The sequence below is a fragment of the Coffea arabica genome, chromosome 7e (assembly GCF_036785885.1).
Source record: "Coffea arabica cultivar ET-39 chromosome 7e, Coffea Arabica ET-39 HiFi, whole genome shotgun sequence".
Classification (NCBI taxonomy): domain Eukaryota; kingdom Viridiplantae; phylum Streptophyta; class Magnoliopsida; order Gentianales; family Rubiaceae; genus Coffea; species Coffea arabica.
This window is the reverse complement of record NC_092323.1, coordinates 41,457,396-41,470,395: the sequence shown is the minus strand read 5'-3', so window position 1 is coordinate 41,470,395 and position 13,000 is coordinate 41,457,396. Positions and strand designations below refer to the sequence as shown.

Genomic DNA, 13,000 nt, shown 5'->3' with positions numbered 1-13,000 from the left:
AAGGTGGCGGCTCCGGCGAAGGAGATTCTTCCTCAGGTGACTCCTCATGCAAAGAGGGTGTGTGTTCCTCACTTGACGATGACGAAGGTGTGGGAGTCCTAGTCCTTCTTGTGCGAGCCATGATGCCTGTACACAAACAAGATGAATATGCATTATAAACAATATAATCTTGCTCAAACATGTTAAATGAGAATTTAAGAAAATTTCGGCAGAGTTTCCCCTTGAAAAAGGGCTAAACTCCCTGCCAACAATCAACACATACTTTGCTTAACACATTCTTAAATTCAATTTTAGCATTTAGACACTATATTCTCAATAAGAAAATCATATCATGCACAGTAAGTCCAAACACTTGAGAATTATAGAAATGTGCAAGAATGAACACTCAAACACTTTGAGAATATCTCCAATCCAATTCATAACACTCATAACACTTAATTTAAATACACATGAGTTGCAATTCATCCAAACAACTACTAATTATCTCAAGTAAAAGTGGTTCAATGTGCTTAACTTAACCGGGAACACACTCTTTTACCCAATGGGCTATTGCTCTAATGATAGCATATCATTTTCAATTGGTATAACAGTGATTTATACCTCTCGGAACAAGTTCATATATTCAATGAAAGCAAAATTCATAAGTCTAAATCACTAAAATGCTCAAGCCCAAAAATTGAGAAAGAAATCTCAAAAATATCACCAAATCCACAATTTTCTCAAAACTAAGCATGAAAATAGTTGTAACAATCTATTTAAGCACAATGTAGCACAATTGTATCAAGGAATTCCAACAAATAAGTATTTATCACAATATACCCAAAAACTAGAAAAATGCAAAATTAGAAGTTATGAAATCTCAAAGAGATTTTCAAATTGTTACCTCAAATGTGTAGATTGATGATGGGGAATGATAGTAATGCAAATATGAAAGAGCAACAGTCCAGATTCTGCCCCAAATTGATGAAATTCAGTGCGGCCCTATTTTGAGTTTTGAAGATCAAAACCTCTCAAATTGATGTTTTTGATTCGAGAAAACTGAGGGTTTATGATCAACAAAGGTTGGGAGGTGTTTTTATGGTGAAAAATTGAATGATTATTTGATGAAATGGAAGATTGGAGGAAGCGAGTAGGGCTTCGTTTCTGTTATATCCGCGAACCGATCCGAGGTCGGATCGTTTCTGGAAAGCCTCGGATCCGACAGGGCTCGGATCAGTCCCAACAGAAACACAGACGAGCCCTCGGATCTATCTGGGTTGGAATGGATCCGAGCGCGGATCAATGGATCCGCGGTCGGATCTTTCTAGGCTTTTTCGGATCCGAGCTCGGATCAGTATTTCTCTGCACTAATTGTAGAAACTGCAATTTTTCAAACTTTTTCTCCATTTTCTAGCCAATTCCAAATCACACATTGGACAAACTTTTTATCAATTCTAACCTCCCACGCACATGTAATATACCATAAACACAATATCCAACCTTTCAAAACACAACAAACACATTTACATTGAAAATCGAGGGGTGAGGTTCTTTGATCATTTTTGCACTTTTACACTAAAATGGCATTTTTGGGCATTAAATACATATCAAATGAGTCCATGAGCCTTTATAACCATGATATCACCAAAAATCACTTAAATATACTTGAAATACACAATGTATGTATATGCATGGGAATTTTAAGCACTTAAAACACAATTTGGTAAGAAAAACTCCCTTTTTACACATGTTCTTCAAGTGCACCTCCAAGATGGATGATAAAACTACCGTACCTCCTACAAACAAGTGAAATACATCTAATTAGTCAATTAAATTACACCAAAATGTAAGAAACACATAAAAACACACAAATACACTTTTATTATTGGGTTGCCTCCCAACAAGCGCTTTTGTTTATAGTCGTTGGCTTGACTCTCCTATAACTTGTTTAATTCTCCATTGTGTTTCCTAAGGAGTAAATTACTCCTTTAGAAACCTTTTCTCCGGTCAAATAGGGTTTCAATCTTTGATCATTTACTTTAAATGGAGAACCATTTTCTCCTTTTATTTCCACTGCTCCATAAGAAAATACTTGAGTAACTTCAAATGGTCCCGACCACCTTGACTTCAATTTTCCTGGAAATAACCTCAGGCGTGAGTTGAACAAAAGTACATTTTGCCCTACCTGAAATTATTTATGAATAATATGCTTGTCATGCCAATATTTGATCTTTTCTTTATAAATTTTGGCATTTTCATATGCATGTAGTCGGTGTTCCTCCAATTCACTTAGCTCAAGTAATCGCTTTTCTCCTGCAAAATTAAAATCCATGTTAATAGATTTAATTGCCCAATAAACTTTGTGCTCAATCTCTACATGTAGGTGACAAGCTTTCCCATAGACTAAACGATACGGCGACATCCCTAGGGGTGTCTTAAATGCCGTTCGGTAAGCCCATAGTGTATCATCTAGCTTTGTAACCCAATCCTTGCGTGATTTATTCACAGTTTTCTCTAAAATGATCTTTATCTCTCTATTAGCTAGCTCTGCTTGTCCATTGGCTTGAGGATGATATGGAAGTGATGTCTTGTGCCTACAACCATATTTAAACAATAAGGAATCCAATTGTTTGTTACAAAAATGTTTCCCTTCATCACTTACTATGGCCTTGGGTATACCAAATCTACTGAAAATATTCTTTTTAAGAATCTAAGTACAATCTTAGAGTCATTAGTAGGTGAATCAATTGCTTCTACCCATTTAGAAACATAATCCACTGCTACTAAGATGTACTTATTATTAAAAGAACTAGGAAATGGTCCCATAAAATCAATACCCCATACATCAAATAACTCAACTTCCAAGAATGTAGTCAGGGGCATTTCATTTTTTCGAGATATATTTCCAGTTCTTTGGCATGCATCACAATTTTCAACATATTCCATAGCATCTCGGTACATAGTTGGCCAATAAAATCCTGATTGCCATACCTTTGCCACAGTCTTTGAAGTACTGAAATGACCACCTGTTTCAAGGTTATGACAATGATATAAAACATTATATACCTCATCTTCAGGAATACATCTACGTATCATACCATCGGCACAATGTCTATATAGCAATGGTTCCTCCCAAAAGTAACTTTTGACATCATGTAAGAATTTCTTCTTTTGATGATAATTAAACCCCTTTTGAATCTCTCCACTGACCAAGTAGTTAGCAAAATCTGCATACCATGGAGAATTTCTAAGTGCTAGGACAAACTCATCCGGAAAATTCTCTTGAATTGGAACCTGATCTTTGATTGGGATATATTCCAAACGTGATAAATGATCTGCAACTAGATTCTCCGATCCCTTTTTGTCTTTTATCTCCACATCAAATTCCTGCAATAAAAGAATCCACTGAATTAGTCTAGATTTTGCATCCTTCTTATGTAGCAAATATTTAAGAGTTGAATGGTCAGTATATATAATAAATTTAGATCCTAAGGATCTAAATTTATCCAAAGCAAATATCACTGCCAATAGCTCTTTTTCTGTCGTTGCATAATTGAGTTGTGCCTCATTTAACAACTTGCTAGCATAGTAAATGACGTGCAATCGTCCTTCTTTCTTTTGTCCCAAAACTGCTCCAACCGCATAATCACTTGCATCACACATCAATTTAAATGGTAGTGACCAATCGGGTGAAGTTATAATTGGGGCCGAAATCAATTCCTTCTTTAACCTTTCAAATGCAACCAAACAATTGTCATCAAATTGAAAAGGGGTATCTTTACATAATAAATCACATAATAGCTTTATTATTTTAGAAAAATCTTTAATAAAACGTCGATAAAAACTAGCATGTCCTAAAAAACTCCTTATCCCCTTGACATTGCTTGGAGGTGGCAATTTTTTGATAACTTCTATTTTGGCTTTATCCAGCTCAATTCCAATGGAGGAAATCTTGTGTCCTAAGACAATTTCTTCTTTTACCATAAAATGGCATTTCTCCCAATTCAGTACAAGATTTGTTTCCTCGCATCTCTGCAAAATCAATTCCAAATTATGAAGACAATGGTCAAAAGATGAACCATACACAGAAAAATCATCCATAAATATCTCCATAATTTTCTCAATATAATCTGAAAATATAGCCATCATGCAACGTTGAAAAGTTGCAGGTGCATTGCATAAACCAAATGGCATCCTTCTAAAGGCAAAAGTGCCATAAGGACATGTAAATGTGGTCTTCTCTTGATCCTCTGGAGCTATAGCTATTTGATTATATCCTGAAAAACCATCAAGAAAATAGTAAAATTCATATCCGGCTATTCGCTCCAATAATTGATCAAGAAATGGTAGGGAAAAATGATCTTTTCTTATTACCGTATTTAACTTACGATAATCAATACACACTCTCCACCCTACCACAAGTCTAGATGGAATCAATTCATCATTTTTACCTACGATTGTAGTTATTCCACCTTTCTTTGGTACCACATGAATTGGACTAATCCAAATACTATCGGAGATAGGAAAGACTATACCTGCATCAAGCCACTTAAGAATTTTATTTCTTACCACATCTTTCATGTTTGGATTGAGTTTTCTTTGTGTTTCCACCACTGGTTTGCAATTGTCCTCCAATAAAATACGATGCATGCATATAGAAGGACTTATACCTTTAATGTCTGCAATTGTCCATCCCATTGCCTTCTTATGCTTCCTTAGAACTCTTAGCAACTTTGTGCACTACTCATCATCAAGGTCAGCACTAACAATTACAGGTAAAGTACTATTTTCTCCAAAAAATTCATACCTTAGATGAGTTGGAAGTGGTTTGAGCTCTAGTTTTGGAGGTTCAATTTCTGAAGGTGGTGAAAGCCCTTTTCCTTGGCCAAAACTTTTATACAAATTACCCCTTTTATAAGGTGTTTGAAAATTCAAATATTTGGCCAATTCTTCAATCTCCCCACAATCCCCTTCTTTCATTCCTAAACTCATTAAACAATATTCAAGAGGATCAAAGTCAAAATTGACTTGGCTCATCTCTTGAGTTAGTTTATCAATTGTGCCAATAGAATATGCATGATCGGTAAAAGAAGGGTATTTTCCCATTTCATGCAAATTAAACTCTACCTCTTCTTCACCTACTTAAAACTTCAGCTTGCCATTTTTAACATCAATAATAGTACCTGCAGTAGCTAAAAATGGTCTACCAAAAATAATTGGCATAGATACATCTTCTTCCATATCTACAACACAAAATCCACTGGAATGATAAATTTTTGAACTTTTATCAATACATTTTCCAACACTCCCAGTGGATATCTAATAGACCTGTCCGCTAGTTGCAAAGTAATATTAGTGCTTTTAAACTCCTTCAAACCCAATTGTCTAGCCACCGTTAGAGGAATCAATGATACGCTAGCACCAAGATCACACAATACTTTAGAAAAATCAATGTTACCTATGGTGCAAGGTATAGAGAAACTTCCTGGATCCTTCAATTTCGGTGGTAGCTTATTTTGTATAATTGCACTACACTCCTTAGTTAATGCTATTGTTTCGCAGTCTTCCAACTTCCTTTTTCTAGTCATGATTTCCTTGAGAAATTTTGCATAAGATGGAATCTGCAAAATACCATCGGCAAAAGGAATGTTAATGTGCAATTGTTTGAAAAGTTTAACAAATTTTTCAAAATCCCTATCAAACTTATTCTGCTTTAATCTTTGTGGAAATGGAACCGCAGGAGGTATTGGAATGGTAGCAGAAGATGATGGTTGATTTTCTCTTGATTTCTCCCGGCTATTTTCTTCCACTATCGCCTCTTGGTTCCTCTGCTTTTCTTCTTGTTTTTCATTCTCATCTTTCTCAACTTCCATCACTGGAGGATCTTCTAATTGCTTACCACTACGAAGAGTAATGGCTTTGACATGCTCCTTAGAATTTACCTCCGTTTTGCTAGGTAATTCTCCTTGATTACGATTATTCAAAGAACTGGCAATTTGACCAATTTGGACCTCTACATTCCTGTACATTGTAGTGAGTTGGTCCAATCTTTCTTCTACTTGCTCAAATCTGTCCGAAGTAACTTTTGCTAGCTTTTTCACTGCCATCTCCCAACCAGGTTTAGTTTCAGCTTGTTGTTGCCTTGATTGAAATCCCAGTGGATTGGTTGGCCTTGGTTGATTTCCTTGATCCTTCCATCCAAAGTTTGGATGATTTCTCCACCCCGGATTGTAAGTATTCGAGTAGGGGTTATTTTGAGCATTACGATTGTAATTATTGACGGATTGTACCTGCTCAGAATCAACACACTCATTAGTATCATGTTCACCTCCACATATAGAACAGTATGCTACATGTGCATTAGATGAACTTGGACCAACTCCACCTTTTCTACTTAGCAACTTCATCACATTATTCATTTGAGCACTCAGCATATTGAGAGTGTCCATTTCTATCATACCTGCGTGACGTCTTGTATTACCTCTCTCATTGGCTCATTGGTAGTTATTTGCTGTCATTTCTTCTATCAAATTATGAGCTTCTTGGGGTGATTTACCCATTAAAGCTCCACCTGCAGCTACATCGATCATAGTTTTAGTAGAAAAAACTAAACCATTATAGAAGGTTTGTATGATTAACCACTCCGGCAGTCCATGATGTGGACATTTCTGAAGCAAATATCTAAACCTTTCCCATGCCTCATATAATGATTCACCTTCTAATTGGCTAAAACTAGTGATATCCATTCTAAGCTTAGCAGTCTTACCTGGTGGAAAATACTTATTTAAAAATGCTCTTGATAAATCATCCCATCCGGTGAAGGTATTATGAGCATGAGAGTGTAGCCAAAGTTTGGCCTTATCTTTCAATGAAAATGGGAACAATCTTAGCCTTATAGCATCATCACTAACTCCATTCATTTTAATTGTATCACAAATTTCCAAGAATGTAGCTAAGTGTATATTAGGATCTTCTACTGCATTACCTCCAAATTGAGATTGTTGAACCATTTGGATAAGTGATGGTTTAATCTCAAAGTTGTTAGCATTTACCGAAGCCCTTGCTATGCTCGTTTGAGATCCTTGTGTTCCCGGTAGAGCAAAATCTCGTAGAACTCGCCTATTTGCTTCGTTTTCTACCATTTCTTCTTCAAATGGAAGCTCTATTAAGATTCCCTCTATTGGTTGCCAAATCCCTTGTTCCTCTTGCTGTAGTGTGTTCCTCCTTTGTCTATGTAGTGTCCTCTCAATTTCTGAATCGAAAAGTGCAACTTCTCGAGACGCCCGGTGCATACACTACAAACAAAAACAAGAGAAATTTTACAGTTTTAATTCAACAACTTGAATAAAAATAATGAAAATATCTAAATTAATAGAGATGATTAGGCCCTAATATTGCCGCTCCCCAGCAACGGCGTCAAAAACTTGACGAAATTTTTATATCAATGCAAGTTTAATTCCGATTTTACACCCGTTAAACTGCAAGTATACAGGTCACAATTGTAGTACAAGATGTGTATCGAGTCAATCCCACGAGGAGCAATTTAAACAATTACTAAACCCTTGTTTTCTCTATTATTTAGACTTACAATTAATTTGAACAGAGAAAGTCTAATGCTGTAATCTACAAATCTGATATACAAATCTAGTTTAACAAATGCTGAATGCAAATAGAGAAATTTCACTTAAGGAAGATTCTAGGGATGTAGATTCCACTTATGGCATAAACAACACAAATGAATGGATTTACTTCTTGCTATTATTCTTGTTTAACCAGAGATTCATTTCCAAAATTACCAAGTCTCATTTTCATGATGAAATGGCCTAGAGCAATATAAATTTCCCTATTTTCATGGTGAAATACTACTACTACTCCGTTTTATTTCATGAAATGCTAAATAATCCACCTAAGTGTATCTCTATTTTCATGAACATACAACTCAAGCTCTACTCATATGTTTCCATTGTTATTACCAATTCTCTTTGAACAATAACAACTATAAACAAGCTATTGGTGATCAATCAACAACAAGTAATCACAGCTACACAAGTAGACAAGTTAATACAAGATATAACAAGTGTAAATCACATTCAATTCATATTATTTAGCCATAAGTTTCATCTACTCCCTAGATAAAGAAAATTAGCTACTCATGAATGAATTAACAATCACAATCACAAGTTTATTAATGCAAAACATCATAAAGTATAAGTATAAGAAAGATAAAAGAAAGCTTAGCCAATTGAAGGTGAAACTCTCCAATTCCTGCTATGCTCTTGCACAATATGATTACAAGTGAAAAACTCCAACAATGCTTCTCCAAGAACTCTTAGCTAGAGAGAAAACTAGTTACAAGAAGGAAAACTAGCTACGTATGGTGTGTCAGGCTTCTCCCATGTGTTTCTGCATAAAAGGTGGTAGAAAGTCTATTCTTCTCCTTCATAATTTCCTCCACTCAGATTTTGTAAAAAGAAGTCAAAAATATAATCTTTCTTTTTGTCTACACTCATTTAGTCTTCTCTTTGGTTGCAGAAGTATGTGCCACCGATTTCTGTCCATCAAAATAGCTGGAAACGTTGTGAAAAAGGTAAAGAAAAACGGCTGTGCCACTTACTGAGGAGAGAGGCAGATCCGAGCCACGAATCCGAGGAGTGAAAATGGATCCGAGCTCGGATCCGTGGATCCGAGGACTTTCCATGATGGATCCGAGGTCGGATCTTCCTGACCTCGGATACACTCCGCCAGAAGTACAGACGAGGGCTCGGATCTCTCTTGTACACACGGATCCGAGCTCGGATCCGTGTTGAGCAATTTTTCAGTTTTTCACTTCTTCCCTTTTTTCTACATTTTTGCTCCCAATTTCTTGTGTACTTTGTCCTCTGGATGACCCTTACATTTCTTTCAGTTTGTGCATGAATTTCATACATCAATTACCTTCACAATTTCACAAAATTAACGCATTAATCCACTCATTTATCAATTTTTGAACCCTTAAACAATATTTAAGCAATTATCACCAAAAGAGTTCAAATATGGCTTTAATCTTCTCAAAACATACCAAAAATTCATGCCAAATTTGTACAAAATGTACGTTAAATATTCACTTATCAGTATCTAGTTTTGAGTATCATATCAAGTTATGCTATTGCTCTGTTGGTTCTGAGTATCATATCAATATGTAGCAACATGGAAGAAGATTTCGCAAATTGGGATTATAAAGGATGAAAATTACTCAACACTGAACCAGAAAATGACAAGAAGAAGATAAAGAATGTGTTTCCTACTGCAATCAGACATTTATCAGAATGTTATGTAGCAGCATCAGGTTTTAACAGATTAAGAATTTAGAAGCCTCCAGAAATTGCTTCAAAATACACATGAATTAACATATCATTGGACTGATTCAACATGTAAACAAATGAAAAAGAGACATGAATGGTTTGCAGTCGTAAACTGTTGACATGTGGCATCATACAAAAAATCAAAATTAGCTTTAGGAAACTAGAAAGGAAAGAGGAAAAACCAAAATTAAAAGAATTGAAAGGCTAAAAAAATTGTATTTTAGGAAAGTGATTTGAATATTTTTTTTAATCATTTAAGCAGAAGATAGATCTCTGCAATTTCTCTTTTTTAAATTTCAATCATTAAGGTGAAGATTTTTGTAGGAAAAAGGAAGAATTAAATAAAGAAGAAAGAGAAAAAGAAATAAAAGAAAGGAAAACAAGGTAAATAAAAAGTCAAAATAATGCAAGGGCAATTTTGTCCTATAGGGGTTAAGTGAGCAAAATTAAAAGTTAGAGGGTAAACTGAGAAATGGGGTATATCTTAAGGGGATTAAATGTGATTAACCGTTAAAACAAATAGAAAGATTGGGAGGGGAGGGAGAGGGGGGGAGAGAGATAGAGAAAGAGAGAGCTCAATTCTTTTTTTTTTAAATACAAATAAGAAAAATTTAAATAATTTTATTATTTTAAAATTATTTTACTTTATTGTTTACCATCAAATTTCAATTCTATCCCAACAACCTTAAATTAATACAGTAATTTTATATTTTTCTTATTATTTTCTTTACAAAATCTTTGTCTCCTTCTTTCCTATATCTTTTTCTTTACCTAGTCTTAATAAGTGTGAAAAAGGAAATTTGAGAAAATTCTTTTATTTTTGTATTTTTGGATCTCTTAAAGTGAAAAAAAGAAGAATAATCATTCCAACTTTTTTATTTTTAATTATATATATGAAAGGGTCAATACATTTAAAAATTTTTTACCATTCTAATTAGACTAACAATGAAGTAAAATGCCTAGAAAATAATATTAGGAATTAAAGTGATTATATCACTATAATTTAAAAGAATAAAGTAATAATAACAATATAGTAATGCTATAGAATAAAAGGGTATTTTTGTCCAAAATTTCTTAACATGTTGAGTTGAATTACTTATGGGGGTGAAATGACTAAAAGATAACGTTATAAGGTAAACTGATAATGGTAATATAGTTGAAAGGGGTAAAGTGATAATAACCCTTTTTTTAATAAATGCATAACTTATTCTTAAAGTAAAGGAAACAAACTCAAAGTTCCCACAAGGTAAACAAATAGCACAATACAAACAAATAAAACAAAATTAAAAACATATTTCATGATAATTAAGTTTAGTCTGTACAGATTTTATTGATGCTTGTTTTAATAAATAAACACACCTAACATCTAAAATTTGATTATACTAAATTTAGAGATATTATTATTATTTTCTTTATAAAAAAAACTATCCGCTATATGTTTCAAAAATCTGTTAAAAATAAGTTATTACCGATTAATGGTGTCTGTATAATTGGACAACACAAAGAAAGTCTATCAACTATGTTTCAATCATATTTATTAAACCCGACCCGATTTAGTGGGTTGAATTGATCAACCAGTGAACCTACCATTGGTCAGATTAGGTCTCTAATTAGACCTTTTAAACACAAAACCTGTTGATTGGTTAATGGACTCAACGGTTCAATCGGATTAAACTAAGAACCCCCCCGATTTTATGGGAAAATTTAACCAAACTCTTGCTAAGATTTGAATACGAGACTTTAGGCATGTATCTACGATATGCCTACCACTATACCACTTTGTCATATGCTAGTTAATTGGCCTTCTTATGCTATATGAATATTTTGTAAATTTTATCTTTATTTTTTTTATTTCTCTAAAACAAATTTATTTGGAATTTTTTAATAAAAACTTATGACCCCCCAAATTCTATAAGTTATAAATTGGATTTCAAAAATAACATATTACATAATTTATTTTAAAGACAAATATTATTTTTAATAATTTTTTGCACTTAAAATTCATAAAATAACCTTGCTAATTACACTAAATATAGATAAAATTTTATACTTGAAGTTTCATGGATTACTAATTAAATTTATGTTTTGTTGATTCTTATATGAATTAATTATTCTGTAGCGAATTAAATTAAATGAGCATTTGCTATGACATTGTTTATTATACTTTATATCATATACCCTATATCAAAAATTATGAAGCATAATATTTAAATATATTTAATGATCCATTAGTTGAATCAGTGACCCGTTGACCCATCATGCTCGCCGAGTTCCTTTTCGGATCGGGTTTAATAACTATGGTTTCAATCTAATCGTAGATTCAAAGAATTAATAGTTTAATCAAATCCTATTTAATACAATTATTTAAAGAAATCCATAGCTGTTTAATTCCAGTGGTCAGGTACGTCACCATTGCTGTAATTCGACAAACTATATGTCACTCGTAAATCTCTATAGACAATTGACTTTTGCTTACGAATTCCGCGTACAAAAATGCCTTCACAAACATCAATTATTCCACTAAAGTCCCTGACCAAGTAAGACCCTTAAAAATGTACAAAACTGTGGAAAAACCAAATGGTATGGTCTCGTCGAAAAGAAAGTACTATGTTTTAGTTTCTTTTTGAAACATATGTTTGCAATTATTTTCTTGAGAAAATAATTTCTAATTTTCCGTGCTCTAATGTTCTTGGATATTTTTTTTATTTTCCATGCTATTTTAGAAGTCTCAACAAACTGTGCATCACACATGTAAGTTGTAAGTTGGAATAAAAAAATTTTTCCTGCTCGAGAATATTCTTTGATAACATATAAATGCCTTGTTGGATTTCTCTTGTGGAAATTACCAACACAGAGTGTAATTGCAAAGAATATTTTCTCTAAGATAAAGTGCACACGATTATTTATAAGGTTAGTAAGACGTAGACAACAGAGGGAATTTAGAGGAACAAAGATAAAAAAAAAAAAAAAAAAAAAAAGAGAAACCAAAGAAAACTTACCATCATGTTTCCTTGAAACCTAAGTAAGAATTCGTACTACTACAGGATTGAAAAAAAAAATGGCTATTGACGGCGGATCCTTGAAAATGCTAAAAATATTGAACACTGTATCATGATTTCAATCCAATTACATTTTGCCACATCATCAGATGATTCAAATTATTGAAATAATCTAACAATTCCTAACTCTCATTCAATAATAAATTTAATTTCATCACTATAGTATCTAAAAGGTACTATAGAATTCCCCTAAAAATAAATATTAACCCAAAAAGAATGCATGTTATTTAGTATTGAAAATATTGACGGTGAATTTACTTATTAGTACTCTGTCAGCTCCATCGTTTTACTTTGCCTCCATCATCCATGTCGCAAGTTCCTCCTATATGATATATCTCACCTTTGGTATTCATGTATTCACAGATTTCTTGAGGTTATTGAATATCTAAATAGAAATGGTAAAAATTAATTCTTTTGTTTTTTTTTTTGACAAATTCTTTTCTTGCTTATTCACTTATTAAACTGCAGGAAGAATAGGAAAGTTACCTTGTTTGCGGTTTATTTGATGGTAGTGTCGGTGATCACAGAATCCATAGCAGCGCAGAAATTTATCTATACAAATCATAACTTGGTCGAATTCAAAAAAAAAAAAAAAGAATTATCCTTTTTGTAGCTTTTGTT

The 13,000-nt window shown here is 33.4% G+C and overlaps 1 non-coding gene across 1 annotated transcript; it reads left to right on the top strand.

Moving 5' to 3' along the window:
* Nucleotides 1–6,627: 6,627 nt before the first annotated feature.
* On the top strand, nucleotides 6,628–6,734 carry LOC113702564 (small nucleolar RNA R71). The gene has a single exon (XR_003451202.1). It is a non-coding gene; the product is annotated as a small nucleolar RNA R71 (small nucleolar RNA).
* The last annotated feature ends 6,266 nt before the right edge of the window (nucleotides 6,735–13,000 follow it).